The 25,888-nt window shown below is 44.0% G+C and overlaps 1 protein-coding gene and 1 pseudogene across 6 annotated transcripts in view; both read left to right on the top strand.

Moving 5' to 3' along the window:
- Positions 1 to 5,683: 5,683 nt before the first annotated feature.
- Positions 5,684 to 6,196, top strand: LOC111521683 (annotated as a pseudogene).
- A 10,640-nt stretch (positions 6,197 to 16,836) lies between these two features.
- Positions 16,837 to 25,888, top strand: part of CLASP1 (cytoplasmic linker associated protein 1) — a 298,327-nt gene continuing 289,275 nt past the window's right edge. For all 6 annotated transcript variants that reach the window (XM_031936404.1, XM_026456078.1, XM_023185195.2 and 3 more), the window contains exon 1: positions 16,837 to 17,054. The gene's annotated coding sequence lies outside the window, so the exon portion shown is untranslated. The remainder of the gene's footprint in view (positions 17,055 to 25,888) is intronic.

Here is a 25,888-nt window from a genome sequence, read left to right as displayed (position 1 = left end):
ATATTACACAGTTAATAGCAGGAAGGATACCCAGTCCCAGATGACTCAGAATGCCAATGCAGTGTGGTCATAATGTAGAGAAATACAGTCCATGAGTGAGGACAGAGCTGGGGAAGTTATGTAGCTATATTATGAACCAGCAAAGGCAAATTTTAGAAAGTGATAGAATCAAATACATTTGAGGATTAGTGACTGTGAACAGACTAATGAGAAACTATGCTCAATGTTGTATACACTATATTTAAAAATTAGAGGAAGCAATAGGAAAACTAGAAAACCTGGCATAAATATAAGTAGATTATCTGAAGAGATGAAAAAAGACTCGAGTTACTGCAAACAGCAGAAGACAAGACCTGCAATAGGAAACTCTAAATAAATAATACTAGCTAGGAAAGATAGCAAATACAAATCTTGAAATAATTTTAAAATGTGTTGATTTTGTTTTTAAGACAAAGGGTCTCACTATGTTGCCCAGACTGGATTCAAACTGCTAGGCTCAAGCAATCCTCCTGACTCAGTCTTCCAAGTAGTTAGGACTACAGGCACACACCACCTTCCTGGCAAAATTTGTTGATTTCTTAATGCATCATCTAACTTTTTAAACTGCAGGCTGACAGAGTCACAGACTCCACCTTCGTTTCAAGTACTGCTATAACTAACGTTGCAAAAACAAAAATAGAAGAAACACAGTCATGAAATTGCTGTAGTTGCAGTCCAAGATTCCCATGCACGACAATCAGGCAGTATGCCAACATTTGTAAACAAATAGCTGGAATTATCTTATGCCTAATATAAGTGAACAAATACTGACCAGGATCTGTTGTCCTAAGTGTTTGGACGAACGGAGGCAAGATGGTGCACTTCCAGGTTCTTCTTCACCAACTTTTCCTGCGCGGGCGAAAATGCAGCCTGCGCCCAGGAAGGTGCAGACCAACCGGGCATGCGCCACGTGACGTCAATCTGAAGAGACCAAGATTTACCTGGTCGCACCTGCGGAATGCCCCGGACATGCCCATGCCCTGCCTATTGCCCTCCCACTCCTAGAAAAGCTGCTCTTGGCCAGCGCGCCACGCGGCCTTCCTGAGTCTCTCACTCCCCTCGGGATGTCGGGACTGCAGGAACTCCGTCTGAGAGCCCCACTGGGGGACTCTGCCGGCCTTCTTTGCCGGAGGCCAACAGACCTCTCCCCCTGCACCTACTTCCCTGAAGCTAGGTGATCAAAATAAATTTGCAGTTTTGCTCCTACACTTGCCTACTCGCTGGTTCTTTTTGTGCTCGCTCGGCCGGTCTTAGAAAAACAAATCACTAAGGATTATCCTGCCTCAGCCTCCTGAGTAGCTGGGACTACAGGCGACCGCCACCACACCAGCTAATTGTATTTTTAGTAGAGACAGGGTTTCACCATGTTGGCCCGGCTGGTCTTGAACTTCTGACTGCAGGAGATCTGCCCACCTTGGCCTCCCAAAGGGCTGGGATTACAGGCATGAGCCACCACACCTGGCCTCATTTGCATGTTCTGATCTAGCTAATAAACTGTTTCCTCATTTTGCTGTATGAAAGTGACCTTGAAATGTGTATGCATGTGATGGTCCACAAGTCAAAATATGCCCATTTTTGGAGATATTATCTGTGAAGCTCCGTATGCCCTTGTTAAAATGGAAAGCTGAAGGGGTGCTCAAAACTATAAGAGTAAACAAACCCTGTCCAAATGAGAACTAGTCTAAATCATTATTGTAGTTCTAAGAGTTTGAAATAGGTCATAATTGTGAGTTGCAATGTTTTGTTTACTTGGTTTAGCTCAAGAATGTTGCCTTTGTGGGGGGGGGGGGGGATTGCATTGGGAGTTATACCTGATATAAATGACGAATTGATGGGTGCTGACGAATTGATGGGTGCAGCACACCAACATGGCACAAGTATACATATGTAACAAACCTGCACGTTATGCACATGTACCCTAGAACTTAAAGTATAATAATAAAAAATAAAAAAAAAAAAAAAAAAAAAGAATGTTGCCTTTGTTCCTCCCCAGCTCTCTTTGACTCACCCACACCTGTTAGGTGCTCCTTTTATGTTCCTATAGCACCCTGCACACATCTCCATCACTGTAGTAACTGTAAAGTTTAGTAATAGTTGATTTTTTCCTATGAAATTTCCTTGAGTGTAAAAATTGTGTTTTTTCAGGTATGCATACCCATTATCAGGTTAATTTTTGGTGAAAGAGAGGCTAACAGACAGCATACAATTGAAAGAAAATTGCCCCTCATTTGGTTTTGAATGCCTCCAAATGGTTCTCTGCATTTGGATGGGTTGGTTGAGCCACTGGCACAAGAGCCCATTTGCAAACTGGCATGGACCAGTGTTGCTTGAGAAATCTCAATGAGGGCAATTCAAAAGGAAATCTCCAAACTCTGTGTCAGGTTACTTACCTTTTGCTATTTGCCCTTGGTCCTTACTAGGTGTAAGAAGAGTCTTCAAAATGCCTGAGCAGGTGCAGATTATAACACACTGGGCAATAGTTAATGTTCAAATGGCTATTCAATCATTTGTTTTACATAAACACTGTCCATAGAACTGCCTGTATTTGTCACGCTTCTCACAAGAACCCTTTCAAACTGCCTTCCTTACTGAGAAGTGCGTTTTCTAATATCAATTTTACTAGTCATGCTAACACTGGAAACTAGAACTATCCCCTCCATTAAAAATAAGTAACCTTGGAGCTTGTGACCAGGCTACGTTACTCGTCTGGACCACACAGTGAGTTGATAGCTGTGAGGTCACCCTTTACTCTACCATTCTCCAGGAACTGCTACTACAGTGTTTACAGAGGGGCATACAGCAGCATAACACCTTTGCACATGGGGAAACCCATAAGAGTGAACCAAACGCCTGTATTTTCTCCTACAGTGGGCGGTACTTAACAGGTAAGTTAAGTAATCAGAGTAATTGCTCTCCAGGGAGTGGTTATGAACATGATTTAGCAAACTAGATTTTAATCTTCTGCTTTCATCATTTACAAAAGACACACCCTGCCTTTGCCCATGTTTCTGTCACACCACTTCTCTAGCAGACACTACCTGTTCCCCAAGTAGTGCAAATCCAGATTCCATGAGTTATGACACAGACGTTGATAGCATGTATGTGCTACTGTCCTTCCTGAATCTTAATTTCTGTAGGCATAAAATATTTTTTCACTTAACATCTAATCTAGATGAGTAAGAACATTAAGTAAAGCTGACTATCTAATTAGTTATATGTAAGTCTTTATTACTAAAGTATTTAGGTTAACCGAGCATGGAAGATGCTGCCAAACTGAATTATAGGAAGAGAAAGAAATCTACCTAACTAAAGTTTAGTGATTCCTCTTTGCTGGGGCATGCGATCAAAAATATGCTGTCAAATCCTTTAAGAATAACTTTCAAAATATAAAAACATGCCTTAGTTGGGCATGGTAGTGCAAGCCTGGAACCCCAGCGACTTGGGAAGCTGAGACAGGAGAAATGCTTGAACCTGAGAGGTGGGGGTTGCAGTGAGCCAAGATCACGCCAATGCACTCCAACCTGGGTGACAAGAGTGAGACTCTGTCTCAAAAAAAAAAAAAGTGCCAGCCATAGTGTCTCATGTCTGTAATCTCAGCACTCTGGGAGGCTGAGGTTAGAGGATCCCTTGATCCCAGGAGTTCAAGACCAGCCTGGGCAACATAGCAAAACCTTGTCTCTACTAAAAAGAGAAAAAAAAATTTTTAAAAATATACATACATATGTGTGTGTATATATATATAGTGTGTGTGTGTGCGCGCGTGTGTGTGTGAGACCAAGGGTCTCACTCTGTAGGTGGGAGTGCAGTGGTGCAATCTCAGCTCACTGCAACCTCTGCCTCCTGGGTTCAAGTGATTCTCCTGCCTCAGCCTCCCGAGTAGCTGGGATTACAGGTACCCATCACCATGCCTGGCTAATCCACCTGCCTTGGTCTCCCAAAGTGCTGGGATTACAGATGTGAGCCACCACGCCTGGCCAAAAAATATATGTTTGTAGAATAAAATAAAGAATACAAATGTAAGTTTTAAAATGACCAATAATCTTCCCACCTAGAAATAATAAATTGCTAATATTTTGGTGTATCTGCTTCCAGAAAGTTTTTTATGCCCAAGCTGAATTTGCTATATGAACTGACACCTGGGGCAGGCCTCTGCCAGTTAGTTGCTGAGTAAGACATAATCACAATGCAGACAAAAACCAGTAGGGCTAGAGATATTAACAAAAATAGCATCCTCAAAACTGTGGGAAAAATCAAGAATAGGCATAAAATCACAAAGCTTACAGGCCTTTAGAGCTACTCATGCAATCTTTTACTCTATGGACAGGACCCTGAGAGGGCATGTTGATTAGCTGAAAAAGTAGGCAGAGCCAGAACTAGAATCCAGAAAACAAGGCTTTTGGCCTTGGCTTCCTGCTCTCATGATACTTTTCACTTATTTTTTATTTTTTTGAGACAGGGTCTCACTCTGTCATCCAGGCTAGAGTGGAATGGCATGCTCATGGCTCACTGCAGCCTTGACCTCCTGGGCTCAAGTGATCCTCCCAACTCAGCTCCACCAAGTAGCTGGGACTACAGGCATGCACCATTGTGCCTGGCTAATTTTCGTATTTTTTGCAGAGATGGGGTCTTGCCATATGGGTCAGGCTGGTCCTGAACTCCTGGACTCAATCAGTCTGCCTGCCTGGGCCTCCCAAAGTGCTGGGGTTACAGACGTGAGGCACCACACCTGGCCTCATAATACTTTTAATGGACTCTGTTATATACTTTACTAGATTTCATGACTGACAAATGTTGGCTTTGAAATAAACATTTTTGGTATGAAATGGGAGTAACAACACAAGGTCAGCAGTTCCTTTTTAACTCACCCAAATCATCTTTGGTAAAGATTAAGTCCTCTACTTGTTTAGTCAGGGAATGTTAGAATAGCCAAAAGTCCTAGACATCGTATTAGTTTATTCCCCCATTCTACAGATGAGAAAACAGGTGCCAAAGAGGATGCTCAGCTAGTTGGGAGTAGATCCCATCTCCTGACTCCAGGGTTATTTATTTATTTATTTATTTCTGTTTGAGATGGAGTCTCCCTCTGTTGCCCAGGCTGGAGTGCAGTGGCGCGATACCTCCGCCTCCTGGGTCCACGCAATTCTCCTCTCAGCCTCCTGAGTAGCTGGGACTACAGGCACAAGCCACCATGCCTGGCTAATTTTTGTATTTTTAATAGAGACAGTGTTTCACCATATTGGTAACGTTGGTTTCAAACTCTGACCCCAGGTGATCCGCCCGCCTCAGCCTCCCAAAGTGCTGGGATTACACGTAGGCTTGAGCCACCATGCTCAGTCCTGACTCCAAGGTTCTAAGAATAGTATAGAATGTAGTACTCATAATCATCAAAAGACACCTCCCAAAAGATCTTACAGTCAGGACTGATTGATGCCCACTTACTATGCCTTCTATTGAACTATTTCAATTGTAATAATGAATCCAGGCAGTGGTCATCAATGACCGCCAACTTCACGAAAAGAGGTACAATTGGAAATTATGTGCCTGATAATCGATGTATAAATAGTTTTGCTGCTTTCAGTTCTCAGCTCAGAGGAGGCCAAGGTGCAACTTTCTTCGGCTGTCCTGAACCTGGGTTCATCCGACACCAGCCGCCTCCACTATGCTGCCGAAGTTCGGCCCCAGGGAGATCAAAGTTGTGTATCTGAGGTGCACCGGGGGTGAAGTCGGTGCCACGTCTGCACTGGCCCCCAAGATCGGCCCCCTGGGTCTGTCTCCAAAAAAGGGTGGTGATGACATTGCCAAGGCAACAGGTGACTAGAAGGGCCTGAGGATTACAGTGAAACTGACCATTCAGAACAGACAGGCCCAGATTGAGGTGGTGCCTTCTGCCTCTGCCCTGATCATCAAAGCCCTCAAGGAACCAGCAAGAGACAGAAAGAAACAGAAAAACATTAAACACAGTGGGAATATCACTTTTGATGAGATCGTCAACATTGCTCAACAGATGTGGCACCGATCTTCAGACAGAGAACTCTCTGGAAAAATTAAAGAGCTCCTGGGGACTGCCCACTCTTTGGGCTATAATGTTGATGGCCACCACCCTCATGACATCATAGATGACATCAACAGTGGTGCTGTGGAATGCCCAGCTGGTTAAGAAGCACAAAGGAAAATATTTCAATAAAGGATCATTTGACAACTGGTGGAAAAAAAAGAAATAGTTTTGCCACAAAAAAAATCAAACCTAGCCGGGCGCGGTGGCTCAAGCCTGTAATCCCAGCACTTTGGGAGGCCGAGACAGGCGGATCACAAGATCAGGAGATCGAGACCATCCTGGCTAACACGGTGAAACCCCATCTCTACTAAAAAATACAAAAAACTAGCTGGGCGAGGTGGCGGGCGCCTGTGGTCCCAGCTACTTGGGAGGCTGAGGCAGGAGAATGGCGTAAACCCGGGAGGCGGAGCTTGCAGTGAGCTGAGATCCTGCCACTGCACTCCAGCCTGAGCAACAGAGCGAGACGTGGGCTCAAAAAAGAAAAAAAAAAAAAAAAAAAAAAAAAAAAAAATCAAACCTAAATCACAATAAAGAACTACCTATCGACTAGCTAGGGAATAGAAGAACATGTTAATGACTTCCAAGAATACAATCAGAAAAATACAGAATGTGGGAAATATACAAGTAATTTCATTTCTTCAACAAATATATACCAAGAAAAAATGAGATTGAAGGAAATCTATATATTACAAGAGACCTCAGAGACAAATAAATCGATTGTCGTGTATCAGAATTATTTGTCCTGATTTGAACTGAAAAAAAGAGTATTATGAGACAGTTATATTAATACTGACCTTACAGAAATAAAGAGAATCAAAAAAGAATACTATGAATAGCTAAATGCCAACAAAATAGATAACTTACATGAAATGGACAAGTTCCTAGAATAACATAAACTACTGAAACGGACTTGAGAAGAAATAGAAAGTCTGAATAGACTTATAATAAAGATACTGAATTATTAAGAAGGAAAAACTACCCACAACAAAAAGCCCAGGCCCAAATGGCTTCACTGGTAAATTCTACCAAACATTTAAAAAATAATCAATGATGTCTGGGCGTGGTGGCTCATGCCTATAATCCCAGCACTTTGGGAGGCTGAGGCTGGCGGATCATGAGGTCAGGAGTTCAAGACCAGCCCCTGCCCAACATGGTAAAACCCTGTCTCTACTAAAAATACAAAAAAACAAAAATTACCTGGGCTTGCTTGAGGGTGCCTGTAATCCCAGCTACTCAGGAGGCTGAGGCAGGGGAATCACTTGAACCCAGGAGGCAGAGGCTGCAGTGAGCCATGATCGCAACACTGCACTCCAGCCTGGGTGACAGAGCAAGAGCCTGTCTCAAAAACAAACAAACAAACAAACAAAAAAACACCGAATGCAGGCTGCGCATGGTGGCTCACACCTGTAGTCTCAGCACTTTGGGAGGCTGAGTGGGTGAATCACTCGAGGCCAGGAGTTCGAGACTAGTCTGGCAAACATAACGAAACGCTGTTTCCACTTAAGATAAAAAAAGTAGCTAGGCACAGTAGCTCACATCTGTAATCTCAGCACTTTGGGAGGCCAAGGTGGGTGGATCACGAGGTCAGGAGTTCGAGACCAGCCTGCCCAATATGGTGAAACCCCATCTGTACTAAAAATACAAAAATTAGTCGGGTGTGGTGACACACGCTTATAGTCCCAGCTACTCAGGAGGCTGAGGCAGGAGAATTGCTCGAACCTGGGAGGTGAAGGTTGCAGTGAGCCAAGATCGCACCATTGCACTCCAGCCTGGGAGCCTGAGCGATAGAGTGAGACTCCATCTCAAAAAATAAATAAATAAATAAAATACAAAAATTAGCTGAGTGTCACGGCACACACCTATAGTCCCAGCTACTTGGCAAGCTGAGGCACGAGAATCGCTTGAACCCAGGAGGTGGCTGCAGTGAGCCGAGATAGTGCCACTGCACTCTAGCCTGGGTGACAGAGTGAGACTCTGTCTCAAAAAAGAAAAGTAATAATAATGAAAGGAAAACTTCACAAATTCTTTAAAAAGTAGATGAGGAGGGAGCACTTCCCAACTCATTTTATGTGGCCAGTATTATTTTGATACCAAAATCAGACATCACAAGAAAATTAGAGACAAATATCGCTTATTTACTTATTTATTTTCTGAGACAGCCTGCTGCCCAGGCTGGAATGCAGTGGTGCAGTTTTGGCACACTGCAGCCTTGACTTCCAGGGCTCAAGTGACCCTTCCGCCTCAGCCTCCCAAGTAGCTGGAACTACAGGCACACATCATCATGCCCAGCTAACGTTTGTATTTTTTGTAGAGACAGGGTTTCAACTTATTGCCTGGGCTTGTCTCCAATTCCTGAGCTCAAGCAATCCTCCCGCCTTGGCCTCCCAAAGTGCTGGGATTACAGGCGTTCATCACCATGCCCTGCCTCAATAGCTCTTATTAACAAAGATGCAAAAATCTTCAACGAAATACTAGCAAATCAATTTCAGTGACATATAAAAAGGATTATACATTATAACCAAGTGAGATTTGCTCTGGGAATTCATACAAGCAACGTAATGTACCATATTAATACAGAATAAAAAACACATGATCTACTGGGTGCAGTGGTTCACACCTGCAGTCCCAACTCTCTGGGAGGCCAAGGTGAGAGGATCACTTGAGCCCGGAAGTTTGAGATCAGCCTGACTGACATGGCTAAATCCTGTCTCTACAAAAAAAATAAAAAAAAATTAGCTAGGCATGGTGGCACATGTCTGCAGTCCTAGCTACTTGGAAGGCTGAGGTGGGAGGATCGCTTGAGCCCGGGAGGCGGAGGCTGTGGTGAGCCAATATGTGCCAGCCTGCGCACACACCAGCCTCGGCAACAGAGCGAGACCTGTCTCAGAAAAAAAAAAAAAGAAAGAAATGCAAATTGTCCAGGTATGGTGGCTCAGGCCTGTAATCTCAGCACTTTGGGAGGCCAAGGCAGGGGTTCGCTTGAGCTGATTTCAAGACAAGTCTGGGCAACATGGTGAAATCCTGTCTCTACAGAAAATACAAAAATTACCCAGGTGTGGTGGTGCACGTTTGTTGTCTCAGCTACTGAGGAGGCTGCGACGGGGGGTTGAAGCTGTGGTGAGCTGTAATTGTGCTACTGCATGCCGACATGCTACTGGGCGACAAAGTGAGACCCTGTCTCTCACATACACACAAAGCAAATCAAAATCACAAACACCACTTCACACTCAGTAAGACAGGTATAATAAAAAAAGACAGATAATAACAAGTGTTGGTGAGGATGAGGATGTGGAGAAACTGAAACCCTCATACACTGCTGATGGGAATGTAAAATGGAGGCTTCACTTTGGAAAACAGTCTGGCCATTTCTCAAAATGTTAAATACATGATTACCACGTGATCCAGCAATTCTACTTCTACATTTATGTCCAAGAAAACTGGAAACACATGTCCACACAAAATCTTACAATAGAACGCTGATAATATCATTCAAAATAGTCCAAAAATGGAAACAATTCAATGTCTGCCAACTAATAAGTGGACAAACAAAATGTCGTATATATACTTAGAATGGAATTTTATTTCACAATAGAAAGGAATGAAGTATAACATGGATGAACCTTGAAAAAAATGCTAAGTGAAAAAAGCCAGTGCAAATGTATGATTCCATTTATATGAAATATCCAGAACAGGCAAATTTATAGAGACAAAAAAGTAGATTAGCAGTTGCCTAGGATGGGTGGGTTAGGGGGAAATGGAGAGTGCCCACTCACAACAGTAGAGTTTTTCTTTATTTAATTTTAAGATTTTAGGACTTTTTTTTTTTCATTTCTTTTAGTATCATTCTTCAAAGAAAAAAAAAAAACTTTATATTTTAGAGCAGTTTTGGTTTTACAGCAAAACTGAGCAGAAGATGCAGAGATTTCTCATATACCCTGCTGTTTCCACACATGCATACTCACTCCATTATCAACATCCCTCGCCAGAGCGGTTACAATTAAAGAACCCACACTGACACAACATTTTAACCCGAAGTCCATAGTAATGTTTCTTTTTGGGTTGATGAAAATGTTCTAAAACAAACTGTGGTTGTGGTTGCACAACTTTTTTTTTTTTACTTTTTGAGACAGGGTCTCACTTCGCTGCCCAGGCTGGAATGCAGTGGCATTCACTGCAATCTCTGCCTCCTAGGCTCTAGTAATCCTCCCACCTCAGCCTCCCAAGTAGCTGGGACTACAGGTGCATGACACCACGCCCAGCTAATTTTTGTAAAGAAGTGGTTTTGCATGTTGCCTAGGCTGATCTCGAACTCCTTGGCTCAAATGATCCTCTTGTCTTGGCTTCCCAATGTGCTGGAATTACAGGCGTGTCCTCCCGCGCCCAGCCTGCACAATTCTTTGAATGTACTAAAGTTGTTGAATTGTATACTTTAAATGAGTGCACGGTATATATGAATTATATCTCAATAAGCTGGCAGCAAAAAATTGTATGAGACAGTTGGGTTAATTTGAAGAACAATAGGGTAGTTGATATAAAGGAACGATAGCGGTCTGAAGTTTTATTTATTAAAAAAATAACTCTTTTAGAAATACTAAAAAATTTGTGAAGTAATTTTAAAACCACCGTCTTGACCCCTTACAGTTATCACTTTTCTGCCCCCATCCTTACAACCAACTCCGTCCCCAAATTATCTATTCTCCCTCTCTCCAATTCCGTTCCCACCATTCTATTCAAAAGCCATTCCAATCAGGCTTTTATCCTGACTACTCTACTATCATAAGCAGTGGCCAGTTAGAGCCCAGCAATTGACATGGTTGTTCTTCCTTGAGCCATTCTCCCCACCCAGTTCAACTGGGATTCTTTTCCTCTGATTTCAGTGCCTAAGATACCTTTCTCAAACTTCTGTCTACACTTTATACGTAGATTATTTCATGGCTTCCAATACTCTCTACATGCTGTCTCCCAAATTTACATCTCCAGTCTGGACCTTTCTAAATTCCAGACTCCTACATATCTAACTCTCTTCTCGATATTTTCATGTGGTATTCTAATAGGCATCTCAAATTTAAGTTCCAAAACAGAATTTTTGTCTTTTTGAGACGGTGTCTCATTGTGTCACCCAGGCTGGGGTGCAGTGGTGCTACTTTGGCTCACTGCAACCTCCACCTCCACGGCTCAAGTGATCCTCCCAAGCAGCTGAGACTACGGGCATCTGCCACCAAGCCTGGCTAATTTTTGTAGAGATGGGGTTTTACCATGTTACCCAGGCTGGTTCTGAACTCCTGAGCTCAAGCGATCTGCCTGCCTTGGCCTCCCAATGTGCTGGGATTACAGGTGTGAGCCACCGTGCCTGGCCCAAAATGGAATTTATCTCTTCTCATTCCCAACTTGCTCCTCCATTTTTCCCATTTCATTTAATGGCAACTCCATTCTTCAAAATGCTCAGGCCAAAAATCGTAGTCACCTTAGACTCCCTTCATTTTCCACATCCTATATAAATTGTCATCAAATTCTGTGTGCCACCCTGAATATATCCAGATACCTCATCCCTCCACTGCTTGCACCTTTTCTGTGCCACTTATCTCTCACCTAGAGTATTACAATAGCTTCCTAAGTGGTCCCCCTTGCTCCTCAATAATCTAGTGTCAAAATAGAAGTCAATACGATTCTTTAAATATGTAAGTAGAATTTCATTACTTTTCTACTAACGATGGCTTCCCATCTCCCTCAGAAAAAGCCAAAGAAGTCCTTAAAATGGCCTGTAAGTGCATACCCAATTTGAATTCCTCTTACCTCTCTGACTTCATTTCCTACTTTTACCCTCCTGTAGTCGGACTGCTTTCTGTTCTTAGAATGTAGTAGGCATCTTTCTGCCTCAATGATTTCCACACTTGTTATTCTACCCGGAATGTTCCCTGTCCACCCGAGGTACATTTCTTGTTCCTTTGCCTCCTTTAGATCTTTGTACAGTTTGCATTCTCAGTGGGGCTCTTCTGCCTCTGGTATAAACAAAAACCTCTCTCCCTACTCTCGGCTCACCCTATTCCCCTCTCACTGCTTCACTCTTTCCTGCCAACACTTATTCTGTCTTAGTATATATTTTACTTATTAATATTTTTAGTCTCTGCTATGAGGACAGGATTTTTCCCTGCTTTGCTAAGTGTTTGGCACAGAGTTGGCACACAATATTTTTGAGTGTATGAATGCTATTTATAATGCACTATATTCTCTGCTTCTTTGTTTAACTATCACTAGCTCCATGGGAGTCTGGATATGCATCCCTGAGGAAGATCAGACTGACTAAATAGAAAAATTGTCCACTCACTCTGACTACCGTTATCTATCTCTCTTAGGGAGACGAAAGCATAGCAGCAATCCTGGAGGCTCAGGTTCCAGTCAAAGCTTTGAGACCACTTAGGCATGTGACATTGAGAAGATAATTTTTCCTCTCTAGCCCTTAATTTCCTCATCCGCCAAAAGGAGATCATTTCCTTAAAAGACCTCACAGTATTTTTTTTTTTTTTTTTTTTGAGGCGGAGTCTCGCTCTGTCGCCCGGACTGGAGTGCAGTGGCCGGATCTCAGCTCACTGCAAGCTCTGCCTCCCGGGTTTATGCCATTCTCCTGCCTCAGCCTCCGGAGTAGCTGGGACTACAGGCGCCCGCCACCTCGCCCGGCTAGTTTTTGTATTTTTAGTAGAGACGGGGTTTCACCGTGTTAGCCAGGATGGTCTCGATCTCCTGACCTCGTGATCCGCCCGTCTCGGCCTCCCAAAGTGCTGGGATTACAGGCTTGAGCCACCGCGCCCGGCCACCTCACAGTATTTTTGAGAATAGAAAATGAAAGATGAAATGTTGAGTAGGGAAGGGTATGTCTTATTAATTTCTCTACTACATACAAAGATATACTTATCTGGCATTTTATATTTGTTAAAGGTGATAAACAAACCTAAAAGTAAACCCCAGGGTTCTTTTAGGAATCTTGCAAAATGTACTTCTGTTGTGCTGTGCCCTTATACTTACCACTAATGTGACAGCAAAGATTCTGATGTCAGCCTATTCTTTCTCCTGAGAAAAGTCACTCTTACATGTCATTTTTTTCTTTCAGTATCCTCATCCAAACCAATGAATAGTCAGTGCCTACTGGGGCCTGGCTCCAATGGCAGTTTTCTTTCCTATTCTCTTGTGTGTACATGTGGTTGGTGAGCCTTTTCTCAGCCTGTGGTTGGTGAGCCTTTTCTCAGCCCATCTGTAACACAGAACCTTGATTTTCTTGTCTGTAAATTGGGGTGCATAACAACTGGCTCGCACTTATTTTAATGGATTCATGGACCCATCAATAATTTAAATAAAGCAGTAGTACAATGCCTGGCACATCTAGAGGCCTCCATAAATGCTTTATAGAAATGGAGTATGGGTTCAGCTTCCACTGCCAGAGTTGCTTGCTAAAACAGATCTTTCTAGCCGGGCGTGGTGGCTCATGCCTGTAATCCCAGCACTTTGGGAGGCTGGATCAGAAGGTCAAGAAATCGAGACCATCCTGGCCAATATGGTGAAACCCCAACACTTTGGGAGGCCGAGGTGGGTGGATTACTTGAGGTCAGGAGTTTGAGACCAGCCTGGCCAACATGGTGAAACCCCGTCTCTACTAAAAATACAACAATTAGCTGGACCTGGTGGCACGTGCCTGTAGTCCCAGCTACTCAGGAGACTGAGGCAAGAGAATCGCTTGAACCCAGGACGCGGAGGTTGCAGTGAGCTGAGATCGCACCACTGCACTCCAGCCTAGGCAACAGACGGAGACTAAGTCTCGGAAAAAAACCAAACAAACAAACTCAAAACAGTTCATCATGTTACTATGCCTAGTCAAGGACCTCAAACAATATAAAGGATCAATTTCTACACTTGGTTTCAAATCTCCCACATTCTATTAATATTATTAATTTTTGAGACAGAGTCTCACTGTCGCCCAGGTTGAAGTGCAGTGGCAAGATTTTGGTTGGCTGCAATGTCCACCTCCTGAATTCAAGCAATTCTCCTGCCTTAGCCTCCTGAGTAGCTGGGTTTACAGGTGTGTGTCACCACACCCAGCTAATTTTTATATTTTTAGTAGAGACGGGGTTTTACCATGTTGGCCAGGCTGGTCTCAAACTCCTGACCTCAAGTGATCCACCAGCCTCGGCCTCCCAAAGTGTTGGAATTATAGGTATGAGCCACAGTGTCTGGCCCCACAATCTATTAAAATCAGGGCTTTTCTTTTTGTTTAAGACTAGTCAAGTGCAGTGGTGGGAAGTGGAGCACAAGTTGAATAAGGAGTTTGGTCTGTAACTGACAGTGAACAATCACGATAACTTACTATCTCTGTATCAGCCTAAAAGGATCTTGAAGAGACATTTGTACATTCATGTTCAAAGCAGTATTATTCACAATAGCCAAAAGGTGGAAATAACACAGATGGTATATACATACAATGAAATATTATTTAGTCTTAAAAGGGAAGGAAATTCTGACACATGCTATAACATGGATAAACCACAAGGAGATTATGCTATGTGAAATATGCCAGTCACAAAAAGACTAATACTGTATGATACCACTTTTTTTTTTTTTTTTGACACGGAGTCTCGCTCTGTTGCCCAGGCTGGAGAGCAGTGGCCGGATCTCAGCTCACTGCAAGCTCCGTCTCCCAGGTTCACGCCATTCTCCTGCCTCAACCTCCCGAGTAGCTGGGAAAACAGGCGCCCGCCACCTCGCCCGGCTAATTTTTTGTATCTTTTAGTAGAGACGGGGTTTCATCGTGTTAGCCAGGATGGTCTCGATCTCCTGATCTTGTGATCCGCCCGTCTCGGCCTCCCAAAGTGCTGGGATTACAGGCTTGAGCCACCGCGCCCGGCCTGTATGATACCACTTACATGAGATACCTAAAGTAGTCAAACTCATACAGACAGAACTAGAATAGTGGTTACCAAGGCTGGCTGGAAAATGAGGAATGAGAAATTGTTTAATGGGTGCGGGCTTTGTTTTGCAAGATGAAAATAATTCTGGGGACTGGCTGCACAAGGTAAATGTACTTAATACTAACGAATTATTCAATCAAAAATGGCTAAGAGGATAAATTTTGTTGTGTCGATAAAAAAAATTTAAAAATCTATTTCATCTTTCTCATGAAATGTTACTTTTTATTTTTCTCTTGTTTCTATTTTTCCCATTTCAGTTAGACTGATCTCTTCATTGTACTTCCAGTATGCCTCTTGAGCCTTTGCACCACGGTGTTTCTTCTCTGGAATGGTCTTTCATTATCACCCATCCATTTTCAAAAGGTTGCATGTGCTTTCGTCCCAAAGACATTACAGCTCCAACCAGGAGTCGCATCCTCCATGTCATCCCTATTCTTTGAAACCACAGACCTCTCCCTTTTCTACACTACACAGAAGGGCCTACACATGGCTTTCACGCTTTAGCTTAGCCGCTCCGACCATACCTCTTAAGACCCTGAGCATCAGGGGGCGTCATCTCACAGTTCTCCTGCACTTCTCTCCCATCCCAACACATACACATGATACTAGCAAGGAGCTCCGCACACAAGCTCCTCCAGTAAAAACGACGCACTAGGCAGTGCATCCCAACACATCAAATTACCGGCGCTCATAGGAGCCTGATGCGGCAAAACTGTGCGTCCTTCGGGATCCTTGAAAGCAGCACTAAAATTTGCAGTTTTCTACCCTCCAAAACACTTCCCGGGCCGGATGTGGTGGTTCACTTCTGCAGTCCCAGCACTTTCGAAGACCCAAGCAGACAGGTCACTTGAGGTCAGGAGTTTGAGACAAGGCTGGGAAACATGGTGAAACCCATCTCTACAAAAATACACAAAAAGTACTTGGGAGTAGTGGTGCGCGCCTGTAATTCCAGCTACTCGGGAGGCTAAGGCAGGAGGATAACGTGAGCCTGGGAGGTCGAGGCTGCGGTGAGCCGTGATCGCGCCCACTGCACTCCATCCAGCCTGGGCGACGGCGGTGAGATCCTGTCTCAAAAAAATAAAAGCCACCACTTTCCTACTTATTATCCCAGGGAAACGCACGCGACGGAGGAGCGAAGGAGCGTTTATTTGTGGAGGCGCTCAAGTAAGAAACCCTGCTCGCAGGCCGACTCCAGGCTCTCCGAAGCCTTCTCCCGGCTGTCTCCCCTCCCCAAAAGGTAAAGACCGTTAAAAAGTTTACTTCCGGCACAAGCGTCCGCGCCTGCTCGGAAAAGGGAGAGTGGACGTACAGCTCTGTTACGGCAAGTCGCAGGGCACAATTTCCTTCATTGCAGTCGCCTTGTAGGCGGACGCCCCAACCCAGAAGTGAAAGACCTTTCCTTCGAGTATCAGACCCCCGACCAAAGGAAGTTCCACTTGGACAACTTTTACCTAGGGTTTCCCGACTCCTCTTTAGCTCTTCCTATCACGCTCCCTGCTTGCTGGTGCATTGTTGCTGTGGCCACTTAGTTCCGACCTTCCTTGTGTAACTCGAGTTTTGTCGCAACTTTCCAAGGGGCTTAACTACACTAGGGCCACCCTTTCCTAAAACAAACAAACACAAAACGCAAAACCTTCACCCTACGGGTACCCATCAGGGTCAACCAACGTTCTCCGTGAGGGGCAAAGCTCCCGGGGACTTTACGCCCGCGAAGCCTAACACGGCCAGGCCCGCGCGTGCGCAGGGCGTTACCATAGAGAGGCAACCGCCTCTCTGGTATCAGTTTACGCTCTCTATGGTGCAGCTGGGTCGGTGGCGGTAAGAAGAAAAGGGGGACCGCACTGCGCAGGCGCCCTCGGCGTCTCTCTCGCTCTCGGTCTTTTTTTTTTTTTTTTTTCCTTTTTTTTTTTTTTTAATCCCCGCACCAAGCGCTTAACCTCATTGGGGTGGAGGAGAAGGCGGCGGCTCTCTGGTCCGCAGCGGCAACAGTAACGAAAAACAGGGCTGTAAGTACCTGGTCAGGGGGTGGAGGGTCAGACCCGAGCCCTCCCGCGGCCCTGGCCCCTCCCGCGCAGTGGCGGGCGCCGGGTCTGGGTGGGGGCGATGTCCAGCGCTGTCATCGGCTCTTGGGTGCACTTTGGGGGGATGGGGCGGCTCTGAGGTGGGAGCCTGGCGAGGAGCGGGATGCGAGGGTTGTTTATCCAACCAGTAGGTCGCTGAACCCAGGCTGCTTTGCAGAGGGAGGGGATCGGCCGTGGGGTCAGTCGGCTTTGTGTGCCCCTCTGTGTTTCCCTTTTCCAGACCCCACCCGGGCCCCCTTCCTAACCCGAGTCTTCCCGGCCGGGTGGGAGAAGCCAGCGAGCCCGGGGCGCGTTTGAAAGGGAGGGAGGGGGCGAGGGAGAGAAACCCACAACAACTAGTCATCGGCGAGTGATGGGTGTGGAGAAAGATCCAGAGAGAAGGGGTGCCGGGAGGCGGGCGGCCCGGGCTCCCAACCGGGCCAGACAAAAGCTGCGCGAGCGGCGCCGAGCAGAGCGGCCGGCTTGATGGGATGCACTAGGTCCCCTTGGTCCCCGGGGCCTTCGAAGAGCTTCTTTCTGAAGCTGGAAAAGCGAACAAGTGCTGAGTTAAGCCTGTGCAGACTTCTCAACTTGCCTTTGTTGTTCTTTGGTATTGGCAGAGACGCTCTGACGAAGATGAGTGTGTGATCTTGCACGTTAGCCTGGCTAGATACAATGGAGCTAATCGAATTTTGCTTTCCATTTTCCGAGCTGCTGGGATGAGTGTGGGGCTTTCCAGAGTTTAAATTATTACATAATATTTTTAAAAATAGTTGTTTCTAAAATTAAAAAAAAATTAATGTGGAGTCTGAAAGCACGCTGTGGTGAGTTTGCAGCTGAGTTTGCAGCTGGGTGAGTTTCTGTGTAGTGGGGTGCTTTCATTAAATACTGACCATTCGTAGAAACTGTGAGCTCTTTAAACATGATACTTTAATTTGTAGATGTGGCAATGAGAGCTTCAGATTCTCTAGTCCTTTGGGAGACAGTGATGCAGAAGAGTCAGAAGCGAGAAATAGTTTTATGCCGCCATGTACCTTGGACCCTATTTGGGTGCCACAGTCCGTTTTCAATTCTGGCATTAGAAATTGTTTTTATTGCTGTGATCATTTACGACGTTAACTGATCTCTCGATATGAGGGGTCCCGGACATTGCCTCTGTTTGCTCATCAAGGGAGTGGGAGAATAGCAACATTGATGTAGAGACCATGTAGATAAAAAGTGGCACAGTGCCTCAGACTACTGAATATTATTTATTTTTTACCTTTGTTAAGAAAGATTTAAATTTTGATGATTTGGTTATCTTGTTAAATTGTGTAATACACCTTTTTAGCATTTGTTACTCAAATCTCAGTTTCTATAATTCATTGTTTATTATGGGTTAGATTGTAACACCATTTTAGACTTCTAAAGCTTTAGTTTTTATGAAGGAGTTTTCAGCCATAGCTTTTAATTCTCCCAAGTAAGGTTAACCAAAGTCAGAACTCCTTAGAAAAGACTTTGTTGGTGGTGGAGGTATCAAATATTGTACCTCTGTGTTATAACTGAATTGGCAAATACAGAAAAGGCTTTTGCTAAGTTTGCACTATAAAGTTGTGTTAGAACGGAAAACCCAGATCTCCTAGGATGCCAGATGTCAGGCTTTTGAGTTAACCTACAGATTAAACTTTATTTATGTAAAAGAGGTAAGCATTTTTTTTTTTAATTGATAGCAAGTGAAACTCTCAAGCCTGGTGTATTATGCTTCAGTAACTAGTGGGATAGATCTCTTTAAGTGTAGTTCAGATGATGGGAACTTGCTTTTTATAGAGCAAGATTTCAGACGCTTAAAATAGTTTGACAGGGATGTTGAGAAATGATTGGCCAGAAGAATATTAAGTTTGTCATTTAAATGTGTTATATTTTGTTTACTGGTTTTATTTATTATTTTTATTTTTGAAACAGAGTTTCGCTCTTGTCGCTCAGGCTGAAGTGCAATGGTGCAATCTCAGCTCACTGCAACCTCCACCTCCCGGGTTCAAGCGATTCTCCTTCCTCAGCCTCCTGAGTAGCTGGGATTACAGGCACCCACAACCACTCCCAGCTAATTTTTGTGTTTTTAGTAGAGACAGGTTTCACCATGTTGTCCAGGCTGGTCTTGAACTCCTGACCTCCGGTGATCTGCCTGCCTTGGCCTCCCAAAGTGCTGGGATTACAGGTGTGAGCAAATCATGCTGAGCCCGTGTTTACTGGTTTTAGATTGAGATTTTTTCTTCAGTCTTGTTTATTTTCTTAAGTAGCTTAGTGTCATGATTTATAAGTTGAGTGAGATGGCTTCGTGGGCCTGAGACTTAAATTTACTGTTTAAGACCCGTCTATTCTTAATAATCTTCTTCTTAATAATTTTTAGATTATAATTTTTTTTATTTTGTTTTTTTATTTTTATTTTTATTTTTTGAGATGGAGTCTCGCTCTGTCCACCAGGCTGGAGTGCAGTGGCCCTATCTCGGCTCACTGCAAGCTCCGCCTCCCGGGTTCCCGCCATTCTCCTGCCTCAGCCTCCCGAGTAGCTGGGACTACAGGCGCCTGCTACGGCGCCCGGCTTTTTTTTTTGTATTTTTAGTAGAGACGGGGTTTCACCGTGGTCTCGATCTCCTGACCTTGTGATCCGCCCGCCTCAGCCTCCCAAAGTGCTGGGATTACAGGCGTGAGCCACCGCGCCCGGCAATTTTTTTTATTTTGTAGTACTATTGGTAAATAGAAACATTTAAGTGATTACAAATATTAGATTCAACTGAGTTACTGAAACTGTCAGTTTTGTTAACTACATCTAGTTGTCAAATAGTGGAAACAGTAGACAGAAGTAAAACGTAAATGTTTAAAACCAGAACATTTAAAAGATTTCCTAGAATACAAGAAAAGAGGCTGGGTGCAGTGGCTTACATCTATAATGCTAGCATTTTGGGAGGCTAAGGCAGATGGGTTGCGTGGAGTTTGAGACCAACCTGGGCAACATGGTGAAACCCTGTCTGTCTACAAAAAATACAAACATTAGCTGGGGATGGTGGTGTGCACCTGTAGTCCCAGCTATTCGGAGGAGGGGGGGATGAGGTGGGAGGATGGCCTGAGTCTGGGAGGCTGAGGCTACAGTGAGCCGAAATCCTGCCACTGCACTATAACCTGGATGACAGAGTGAGACCCTGTCTAAAAACAAAAACAAAACAAGGGAAGGATCTGTTAGTCTTAAAAACAAAAACTAAGCGAAGTAGAAATCATTGATGATATAGTTTTTGGTTTGTAAGATGTAATTTTAAAAAATCTACTAACTGTTTTAGCCATTGCCAGCGGGGCATCATCGACAAAGTATGGGTATATGTGTTTGACTAAATGACCTCTAAAATGCCGGCATTTACTGCTTGTTTCTCGCTTGTTCTTCACCTCCCCAGGGCTTTTCTGCCCCTTTTATGCCCAGACCATTACTGCCACACAGTGATTTTCCTCCCCACATTCTTATGACAGCCCTTCTCCCACCTCCCCTCATGGATCCTAAAGATCTAGCTCAGGTGTGCTCAAATGGTGACATTTCTTCCATAATACCTTTGTTAACTTCTGTCTTGTTTCCTGCCTGGAAGTTTCCTCACTCCTTGCTGCTTCCTGTTGTATATATCACCTTCCTGCTTGCTTAGATTCACTCTTGTGCATTTACTCTTCTCTAGATCTTTGAGGGCACAGGGAGTTTGTAGAACACAATTGGTGTCCTCTGTTGCTTACTAAGTGACTAAGCGACTTGTATAACTAATGGAAACTGTAGAATGTATGAAAGAGTAAACAAATGTATCCTAACGTAGACTAATAAAATGTGAGCTTTGGAGGAGTTGTTAGAGGCCCAGTAGTCCAACATCCTTCCTTTTGTCTGCTACATTCTTATCATCGGTGTCAAACTGCAGGCATCTGTCCCTGGACAGGTCTTGGTTGCCAGAAATGTTTTTTTTTTTTTTGAGACAGAGTCTTGCTCTGTCCCCCAGGCTGAAGTGCAGTGGCCGGATCTCAGCTCACTGCAAGCTCCGCCTCCCGGGTTTACGCCATTCTCCTGCCTCAGCCTCCCGAGTAGCTGGGACTACAGGCGCCCGCCACCTCGCCCGGCTAGTTTTTTGTATTTTTTAGTAGAGACGGGGTTTCATCATGTTAGCCAGGATGGTCTCGATCTCCTGACCTCGTGATCTGCCCGTCTCGGCCTCCCAAAGTGCTGGGATTACAGGTGTGAGCCACTGCGCCCAGCGCCAGAAATGCTTTTAGACCACTCCAGTCTGCTCCCTCCCTTTCACCTATTGACCTTAGTTATACTTCCTGAAGCAACCTGAATTAAGTCTGTTTCTTCTTCACATAATAGCCCTTCATATTTCCCATGACAGATACCACACTTCTAGACTTACTGATTATTTATTAAACTCTCTCTTGAATTGAGCACCAGGTACCAAGAGGGTACAGTTGAAGAAACATCCACGGCCCCTGCACTTCAGGGGCTTGCAGTCTAGTTACGGAGACAACTGTAACATGAATCGATGGCTGGTTATAATGCAACTATGCAAACAGCCCTAAATCGTTAGCTCTTTCCTGGTTTGTTATGGCTCACCATGCTTTCTTTAGGCAACCCTGTTTTTTGTTTTGTTTTGTTTTGTTTTGAGACGGTTTTGCTCTGTTGCTCAAGCTGGAGTGCAGTGGCATGGTCATGGCTCACTGCAGCCTTGACCTTCTGGACTTAATCAGTCTGCCTGCTTCAGCCTCTTGAGTAGCTGGGACTACAGGCATGCACCACCACACCTGGCTAATTTTCTAAATTTTGTTTTAGAAATGTTTTGTAGAGATAGGGTCTCACCATGTTGCCCATGCTAGTCTCCAACTCCTGGGCTCAAGTCATCCTCCTGCCTTGGCCTACCAAAGTGCTAGGAAGCCCAGCCCAACTGTTTTTTTTTCCCCCTGAGACGGAGTCTTGCTTTGTCGCCCAGGCTGGAGTGCCGTGGCGCAATCTCGGCTCACTGCAGCCTCCATCTCCTAGGTTCAAGCAGTTCTGCCTCAGCCTCCTGAGTAGCTTGGGACTACAGGCGTGTGCCACCATGCCTGGCTAATTTTTGTTGTGTTTCTAGTAGAGATGGGGTTTTACCATGTTGAGCCAGGCTGATCTCAAACTCCTGGCCTCAGGTGATCTCTGCCCGCCTCAGCCTCCCAAAGTGCTGGGATTACAGGTGTGACCCACCAACCCTGGCAGTTGTTACTGTTGTTTTAATGTCCTTTAAATGCAGTGTCTGAAACAAAACAGAAGATATGACCTGAGCAGAATATACAGCTGTTTTCTTAGGTTAGGAAACTGAATCAATGATTTTCAAATTTCCTTGTGCATTCTGGCTCTGCCACTTACAAGTGCTATGATTTTAGGCCAGCTAAATAATCTCAATAATTTTAGTGTCTTCATCTGTAAACCGAGGGTGAGGGGAGAGCAGTGTTAATTGTAGCACCTACCTATAGGTTGTTGTCAGGATTAAATAAGATAATACATGTAAAGTGTTGAGGGCAGTGACGGGTATGTGTTAAGTGGGTAATACGTGGTAGGAGTTAATAACCATGTAGTAATAGTTGCAGTAATCAAGTCACTGGAATCTCTTTGGGACCTTGTTAAAATACAAGCAGCTTGGCCTCATTTTATTATCTTCTACCCAGAGAATTTGTATGGTACCTGGGTGACCACAGTTTTAACAGTCCCCAGATGATTCTTAGATGACCCAGAGGCGGAGAACTCTGCACTTTACGTGCTTGATATCATTAGCTTTTACAAATTAAAATTTTAAAATTTCCCAAGTAATAGATGAATAGATCTTCCTGAAAGATTCAAACAATGCAGATACAGGTAAAGGCATGGCTCCCAATTTCAGAGTCCTGGAAAAACACTCACTTAACCAGTTTGGAATGTATCCTTCTATACATTGTTACCCTTTTTTTGTAAATTTATAAATAAATGTCTTCATAATAGTAATGGCCAGATTTAAAAGATAAAAATGATTTTTAATGCACTTTTACAGTCATAATCTTTGTTCCCTTCCAAGTCCTATGAGATGGGTAGGGGAAATAGCATCATGATCCTATCAATTTGCAGATGAGAAATCAAGGCCTGCAAGTGAAATTCGCCCTGATTGATCTAGAATGAGAACTGGGCTTTCTGTCTCCCAGCCTAATGTCCTTTTCATGTGAACCACACTGTTTCCTAGCTGCAGCATCTCCGCTTATGTTGAAGTTGTGGCTCATGAAGTCTTCTAGTCTTTTTGCCATGCCAATAGCTGTCAAATCAGATTTCCTCCTTTCCCTTAGTGCGTATATACTTGCTTTTAGTAAAATACTACTTTTAGAGTAAAGAAAAGAAAAAAAAGGAAAAAAAGTAAATTCAAGGTTTTATATTTTTGTGTATCTGTTAAGATTGATCTTTTGGGGACAGAAATCTAGAACTGGCCTTGTGGCCATCTGATAGCATGGTGCGTTCAGGTGAGCATGTCTTCATTTAGGATAGCTGAGGTCAGTGTAGGACTTTTCCTCACTGCTGTCCAATTAACTCTCTAGGCAGAATCAGTTAACTTTATTTAGTCTTACTCCAATAATGTAGCAATAATATGGAAAGTTGAGAGACCAGTGGAGGAAAACCACATCAAATCATTTCAACATGAGCTGTTACTTCCCAGTGTATCACTCTTTGAGACTGTCCATGTGTGCATTCTTTTTGTAAGTAATTTTAGGTCTTCCATGTTTTATGAATGCTTTTCTTATAATTACATAGTATATGTAATTTTAAGTTTTAATAGCTTTGTCATTTTGAGTTAATATGGCAAATGTTGGTAAACTGTTTGAGATTTTTTTTTTGAGACAGGGTCTCACTCTGACGCCCAGGCTGGAGTGCAGTGGCGCTATCTCGGCTTACTGCAACCTCTGCCTCCCAGATTAAAGCAATTCTCTTGCCTTCGCCTCCCAAGTAGCTGAGATTACAGGCATGTGCCACCATGCCCGGCTCATATTTTTAGTAGATACCGGGTTTCACCATGTTGGCCAGGCTGGTCTCGAACTCCTGACCTCAAGTGATCCACCTGCCTCAGCCTCCCAAATGCTGGGATTACAGGTGTCAGCCACTGCGCCTGGCCTGAGAGTTTTGACATGAAGATTTTCTTTCTTTCTTTTTTTGTTTTTTAAGCAAAAAGATACTTGCTCTGTCACCCAGGGTGGAGTGTGGTAGTATGATCATGGCTTACTGTAGCCTTGACCTTCCACCTCAGCCTCCTGAGTAGCTGGGATTAGCAAGGTGTATGCCACCACCCTTGCCAATTTTTGTATTTTTTGTAGAGACGGGGTCCCACTATATTGCCCACGCTGGTCTCAAACTCCTGAACTCAAGCAATCCTCCTGCCTCACTGTCCCAAAGTGCTGGGATTATAGGCATGAGCCACTGTGTCTGAGTAATTTATTTATTTATTTATTTATTTATTTATTTATTTATTTATTTATTTAATGTAATCCAGTAGTGACTGTCTTTTTTGTATAGTTTCTCCTGTGTTATTCCCTTAGGATAAATTCAAAGAAGGGGGATTATTGAATTGAAGGGTATTTATGACCTTTTTCTTTTTTGTTTTTAAAGAAGCAGAGTCTTGCTATGTTACCTAGTCTACTCGAACTCCTGGGCTCAGTTATCCTCCCGCCTCAGCCTCCTGAGTAGCTGGGACTGTAGGTATACACCAGCACATCCAACCTCATATTTATGACTTAATACGTATTGCCACTGGCTTACCAAAAATTTGTACCATTTAGTAATTTTCCCAGTAATCTAAGGATGTGTTAGTTTCACAAAAATGTTACCAACTTCTGGTGAATATAATTTAAGTATATTTTTGCTATTATATGAGATGTAGCTGGTACATTATTTTTATTTTTCATTACTTTTTGTATTTATTTTTAAAAAGAATAAGCAATCATGAGGGCTTTCAGTATGAAGAAACTATATGAAACTCACATTGGGTATTACATGCAGGTGGTCTCTGTTACTTCCTTGGTGTCCAGTCCTCTCTGGCATGACCAAAATTATTGCATTTCTTGATGGGCATAGAGGTGAATGCAGCCCTTGCTTTGTGGGACAGATTGTTGGAGCAGTCCACATGAGAATGTGATCTTATTACATTTTTGTGGCCTACCTTCTAGTGTTTCTTTAAACAGTTGTGTGCTAGGCTCCTGTGTAAAATATTTAGTAATCAGAATATCTGTGGATGTGGGCAATACCTGTTTTTTTTTTTTTTGAGACAGAGGTTCGCTCTGTCGCCCAGGCTGGAGTGCAGTGGCCGGATCTCAGCTCACTGCAAGCTCTGCGTCCTGGGTTTACGCCATTCTCCTGCCTCAGCCTCCCGAGTAGCTGGGACTGCAGGTGCCTGCCACCTTACCTGGCTAGTTTTTTGTACTTTTTAGTAGAGACGGGGTTTCACCGTGTTAGCCAGGATGGTCTCGATCTCCTGACCTTGTGATCCGCCCGTCTTGGCCTCCCAAAGCGCTGGGATTACAGGCTTGAGCCACCGCGCCCGGCCTTTTTTTTTTTTTTTTTTAACAGGTTCCCCAAGTGCTTCTGGGGCTACACAAGTTTGAGAGCATTCTCTGGGGAGTACGTTTTAGCTAATTTTCTTCACAGACTGTGTCTTTCCTGTGGGTAGAGGCAGACTCTGTTACGAACAGTAGCCCAGACATGACAACAGAGGCCTGTTGTATAGAAAGAATGAATTGTGTAGCAG

The sequence above is a fragment of the Piliocolobus tephrosceles genome, chromosome 11 (genome assembly GCF_002776525.5).
Source record: "Piliocolobus tephrosceles isolate RC106 chromosome 11, ASM277652v3, whole genome shotgun sequence".
In the NCBI taxonomy this organism is placed as follows: Eukaryota; Metazoa; Chordata; class Mammalia; order Primates; family Cercopithecidae; genus Piliocolobus; species Piliocolobus tephrosceles.
Note: the sequence above shows the minus strand (reverse complement) of the source record. Positions and strands in the feature narration are given on the sequence as shown.